The sequence below is a fragment of the Drosophila erecta genome, unplaced genomic scaffold (genome assembly GCF_003286155.1).
Source record: "Drosophila erecta strain 14021-0224.00,06,07 unplaced genomic scaffold, DereRS2 tig00000399-arrow-arrow-pilon, whole genome shotgun sequence".
In the NCBI taxonomy this organism is placed as follows: Eukaryota; Metazoa; Arthropoda; class Insecta; order Diptera; family Drosophilidae; genus Drosophila; species Drosophila erecta.
This window is the reverse complement of record NW_020825239.1, coordinates 90,477-97,024: the sequence shown is the minus strand read 5'-3', so window position 1 is coordinate 97,024 and position 6,548 is coordinate 90,477.

The following is a 6,548-nucleotide window of genomic DNA, read 5'->3' as shown; positions in this document are numbered from 1 at the left end:
AGAAATTTGACTGATTGGGTTAAATGAATTTTTTGTTATTCTGTTTCTTTCTCTATCTATTAATTGGCGTGCACATCTGTATTTTGCGTCATGCACTTAGAAGACTTGTCGAAAGTCGTTTAAATTTCTTTTAGCTCGCGTCTTATTTCTTGCCATTCCATTTATATGTTAATATAGATTTACCTGTGCAAGCGAACTTTATAAATTGTTTTTTATCCTAAAAAGATATTATTTTCTATTGCCTGTGGTATTTTCACAACAATGGCATAATGGACTTGTAGACAAGTCGAAGGTTTCTATGTATTCCTCTACAAATTCATTTACGCTTATAGGCGTATGAAATTTACTTAAGATCTGTATAGATCTTAGAATGAATAAGGGTTCCCTCATTAGAGTATCTTAAATTACTTGTTACATTCTTTTTTTTTTGTTTTTGAATGATTTCAATTCTAAATAAATCCTGTTTGTATTGTCTGTTTATTGTTGTATCTTCTTAAATTTTATCCAAATTATTCGCTCTGTTTATATATTCTTTATTATTTTATTATGTTTAACGTATAGCGTTAATTTAAACTGAGTGGCTGTTACAATGGTTACAATTACTTTTCTGTGGTCTTTATTATATTTCTCTTACAAAAAGTTCTTATATTTGAATTAGCCTAGAGCTGCGCAACTTCACTGTCAGATAGACCGGCAGCGGAGCGGCTGTCTTATATATTTTAGTTATGTAGCGACCAAGCGGGAGAGTCACACTCGCACATGTGTTTATGCATAATTATGCTGACACTGCACTTGACCGTTCACACGCTATGTGTGCGATCGTTTTACGCCCAGCCGCTTATGCTTGGGACTTTGTTATGCAAACAACTGCAACAAAGTGTCACAGTGTATACTGTGTGTGCTCGCTATGTGCGTATTCCACATCCCCCTCCTCGAAAGAAAATGACGTAATTTTAATGATCTTCATTAATGAACTTCATTAAAATTACGTCATTTTCATAATCTTTACTTATTTTACTTTATTATTTTTATTTTAATTTAAAATTAAGAAGCTTTTAAAAAAAAATGTTTTCTTTATTTCCTTTTTTTTATTTATTTTTTTTTATTTATTTTATTTTACCTTTTTCCGATTCAACTTCGTCTCTTAATCCTTCTCCACATTACAGGTTCCTGCTTATTCCTACAAAGTTAAAACCTCTTTCTATGATTCAAAAGTCTTTAAAATCGGTATTTTATTTTTATTACTTTTGATTTTTATGTTATCTCTATCTTTTATTTCTATAACCGTAAATAATCCTATTTCGATTTTAAAATCTATAACCTTTCTATCATAGTTCATTTTACTCTTATTTTTATTCGTTTTCAGCATTCTTGCTCTTTTATAAGCATTTTCTAACCTAAACTTTGATTCTCTTGCATTGTCATCGAAGTTATACAGAGGAGAAATCTTATCTACTATCTCTTATTATTCTCTTATTATTTCTATTTATTTATCAAAAATGGGGCAATAATTATATGGGCAATAATCATTCGCCATAGAGTGTCGCGTTGAAACAGTAAACGAAATACTGAAACCATACATCCCAATCAGATCTACTGGCATATATAAACGTATGTGTTCATTGAATGTTCTATGACTTCTTTCGACTGTTCCAGCTGTCTGATGATGGTGTGCCGTAGACGTTATGTTGTCTGTTTTATAAAATTTGCACAAGTCATTAATTATGGAATTCCAATACTCGGTTCCCATGTCCGAAATGAACGTCTTCATTGGACCGAAATCTAAAATAAAGGATTCAAATATCGCTTTGCGACAGTATTGGCATTTTTATTCGGCAACTAGATATTTTGTAAAGTCACATATTAATGTGACACCATACTCGTTACCGTTTTCAGACCTTGGTAGTGGACCTATTGTGTCCACTATTACTCTGTCAAAAGGTTGTAATGAGGTCTCTGTTATAGTTAATGGGGTCCTAGTGTGTTTTGTCGTTTTCGACATCTGGCATTTTGGACATCTGGGAACATACTCTTTTATTTCACGAGTCATGTTTTTCCAATAGTAGTGTCTTCTTTGTCTTCTTTGGCCACAGTTTTTGTTATGACAGTATGACCTCCTTGAATGTAGACTATAATGTAGACAATAGAGCTTTCTTCTCTTTATCATTTTTGATAATGGTCACTGGCTTGAGTAGCGCTACTCTTAATAAATGAAATAATTTATTACCCATTAATTTTAAATTTTCTATTGAAACGTTCAAAGATATTTTCAAGCGGTGCCAATTTTAGTTGGGATAGATTGTGTATACCGGCTTCCGTTTCAAGCCTTTGGAAAAACTGACCTAAGTCTATAATTCCATTAGTCTACAAATCACCAACATTTATTCTTGCAATTATTTTATAACCTCGTTTAAAATAACATAGGCTTTTATTTACATGCAAGACCACTACTTTTCGTACCTCGTCATTTTTAATGACTTCGTATACGTTGGGCTTTGAAGCTATTTCAAGATTTTGTCTAGGCACAATTTCTTGCTTTCTACCTGCGCAGGTTTTTTGTCTACTTTGGTGGCTGGTAGAGACTTTCAGGACTTATTTTTGCAAGTTTTTTTAAATCTTTTATTGTTATTCGTGATATTCGCGTCTGCCACGAAATTGTCTTGACCTTCAGATAATTCTAGACGCATTCTAGTCAGTTTCGAACTTGGGTTGACCATTGAAAATAAATAAGTTCAAGGTCTGTGATCTGTTTTCACTGTAAAGTGTTTGCCATAAATATATGGTCGAAAATGTACTATTACCCAGTGGATTGCTGTAAGCTCCTGTTCGGTCACACTTTTATTACTTTCTCCCTTTGTAAATGATCTCGATGCATAGGCTACAGGGAGTTGTTTTTGTGTTAAAACCGCGCCACAAGCTTGTTTAATTGCATCAGTAATTATGCTAAATTCTTTGCTGAAGTCTGGATATTGCAACAATGTTGGTTGCACGTGCTTTTCTTTAAGGTACTGGAATGCGTTTTTACATTCACTTGTCCATTCAAAAGGAACATTCTTTCTACATAATCTCGTTATATGCCGCGAATATAATGACATCATATTTCTGGAAGAATTCCTTGATCTGTACATCTGTGACCGAGAAAGGTCACTTCGTGCATGAAGAATGAGAACTTTTGTGGATGTAGCTTTAGGTTATGAGTTCTGCAAAAGACTGAAAACATCTGTTAAATTCTTGAACATATGCTTTTCAGAACAGGCAATTACTATTAAGTCATACATGTACCAGAAATGCCTGAGACGGCTGGAGTCCTGAGAATGCTATAGTCATCATTCTCTGGAAAGAATTAGGCGCAATTTTAAACCGAAGGGTAATCGCGTGAAGCGATACGAACCATTGTCCGTTGAAAAAGACGTTAAATTTCTTGAGTCCTCTTCAAGTTCAATTTGATGAAATCCGGACATTAGATCAAGACATGAAAAGTATTTAGCCCTACCCAATTGGTCTAGAATATCATCAATTCTAGGAAGTGGGAATTTATCAGAAAGCAATTTTTTATTTATCTGGCGATAGTCAATTACTAATCGCCATTTTCTGTCCTCGGAGCCTGGCAAGGCTTTCTTGGGGACAAGAAGAAGTGGGCTATTATATTCAGATACTGAAGGCTCAACTATTTGCTCATTTATAAGTTTTTCTACCTGTTTCTGTATTTCGGTTCTCTGACTATGCGGACTACGGTAATTTTTTATATACACAGGTTCATTGTTTCTCAGTCTCTGTTTTTGCTTGTAGAAATTATTTGTTGTTATTGGTTCGGGTCTAGGGCGAACACGTCACTAAACTTTAAGCACAATTCTTTTAGTTCCTTTCTGAATTGTGCTTGTTGTGTTCAAGACTCGGACAAACATGTTTTTAGATGTTGAAACTGTTTTCGCCACGAAAATACCAGGTTGGATTTCCTGATTTGGTATTAAAATATTGCTTTCCTTAGTATCTGTGTGTGATTTCTCGGACAACTTGGGATCTAGCTGGTAGAAATATAGAATTACTACCCGAAAAGCTTTCAATGGACATTTTAATCGGAAATTTTAGATTATTTGGTCTAATTATGAATTCATCTTTATCTTGCTTGTAGTCAAGCACGCAATTAAATTTTTTTATGAAATCTAGACCTACAATTCCATCACATTGTAATGCAAGCTTGGAATCAACCAAGTGAAAAATGTGCGGAATTATATATCCTCCAGTTTGCAATTCTATGAAGGCCAGGCCTTTGGAGTTGATTACTCCTTCTCCTATGCCCTGTATATTGATAACATTGTCATCGAAAATGTCAGATTTCTCCTTAATGAGCGAAATGTCCGCTCCTGTATCCAACAAAAATGTAAGAGAAGTTTATGACATGAACATGTGCTTCTTGTTTTGGGCATCTGAAGGTTGCTGTAAGTTTTCCGAATTGCCTTGGGCAGCTCTGACATTGTTATATCTGCTTTGCTTCTACCACCATTCTGGTTCTGGCCTTGTCTACTCTGATTTAGGTACTGACTATTGTTTTGAAAGGTGCCTCGGCCTCTTCTATTATAATAAGACGTGAATTGTCTCCGATTCAAAGATGTATTATTATCTTGAAATAAAAATTGTATTTTTTTCAAAACTTGCAACCGCGAACCCGTTATTGGGGCAGTCGGTGGTCCTAAACATATCGTGACCAACAAAGTACCTTCGTGTGTGATTTAACTTCAACTTTGTGGCTAATCAGTGCTACAAGAAGTAACTATCCGCCAGTCATACAGTGCTTAATAATTAAAACCGCTTCCACTTGGTAACCCACCATAATGGTATGACCGCTACTAGAAGTGAAAAAATTACATAAGTGCTGCAAAGACAAGACCACTGAAGGGTATCTGAAGCCCCAGGTTTTGCATATTAACCAAAGACAGTGTTTAGCCCGCAAAACAAAAAGCGTTACCGCTACGAGGAGTGAAAAATAAAATAAAATCAACAACAACAAAAACGAGAACAAACAGCAATGGCACTACCACAACAAAAAGGGCATCTCTCCGAGAATCATCTGAACCAGGCTCTTGGTCAGATTCGACAGGTACCAACATGTACCGGTACGACACTGGAACTGAGCTCGTTCATAAGAAGAATAGAGTTGATACTTCAACTATATCCATCAACTGACGTCCGTCAGTTACACGTCCTCTTCAGTGCAATTGAAATGCAAATTAGAGGCGACGCCCAACGAGTATCCCAGCTAAGTGCAGCAAATACATGGCCGGAATTGAAGGAAGCCCTAATCGCCTAGTTCAAGACCCAGACACCATTTGAAGAGCTTTTGAGACGACTATATAACACACAATTCAATGGATCAGTTCGTAAGTTCATAGAAGAGCTTGAGGCAAAATGCTTTGTAATAAAAAATAAGGTAGCTTTAGAAAATAATGATCTACATAATAATATTTATAAAAAACTCCCAGATAGACTCTACATGCAATTAGCCAGATCAGTAAATTAAAGCAAATTGTACAGCAGGTGGGTTGTTATGACAGTACATGGTCCGATCACCCAAAATACCCAAAATAAAAATCAGTACAGCCCAAACCATAACAACACTTCAAATAATCAAAATAGAAATCAAAATTTTAATCAAACATCAATTAGCCAAAATAAAAATCAATATATGAACAAAAATAATAACAGCCATTACCAGCCTTTCGAATACCTATTTCAAGAATTTTGGCAAAAACTCAACCAAGCACAGACACAAAATCCTTTAAATTATTCCTCAAACTATCAATAAAATCCAGTTTCTTCATCCGCTCCGAATCCGCCACCAAAAAACAAAGACCTAGTACCAGCGGCCATTCAAATATGGATACGTCCGAAAATTTTCATCTACATGCCTCGGACGAAGAAGAAGACACAATTCCTTCATAAATATTGTTTTAAACAATATACCGCTCGGATGTGTTATAGACACTGGGTCTACATTAAACATCATAAGAGAAAACATTTTTAATTTCCCAGTTAAAACTACTAATTTACAAATCCACACCATTAACGGTACACAAACCAAGTGAGCTTTGCCCTACTAAATCTTAGCTTAACTTCTTTTGAATAGTCATCCGTGTTGTAAATAGGATCTATTCTATCTACCCGTTTAAAATCTATGAACTGTCTTGGTAATCTTGGACACTATTCATGAACTACTGATGGTGTTGTGGTTTTGTCGACAGTTATGTATGAGCGAATATACTCGTTGAATGTTCTGTGACTTGTTCTATTGTTCCCAATGTCTGGTCATGGTGTGCTGTTGAAGTAATGTTTTTTATCTTTATATATTTGCACAGGTCGTCTATAATTTCATTTTTATATTCCGTTTCAATGTCCGTGATGATTGTTTTTATTGGACAGTACTTAGGAATAAAATTTTCAAATATAGCCTTAGCCACTGATCTTGCACTTTTGTTTGGTATGGGTACCGTTACAAAATGTTTTGTTAAATCACAAGTGATAGTAACTGCATACTCATTTCCGTTTTCTGA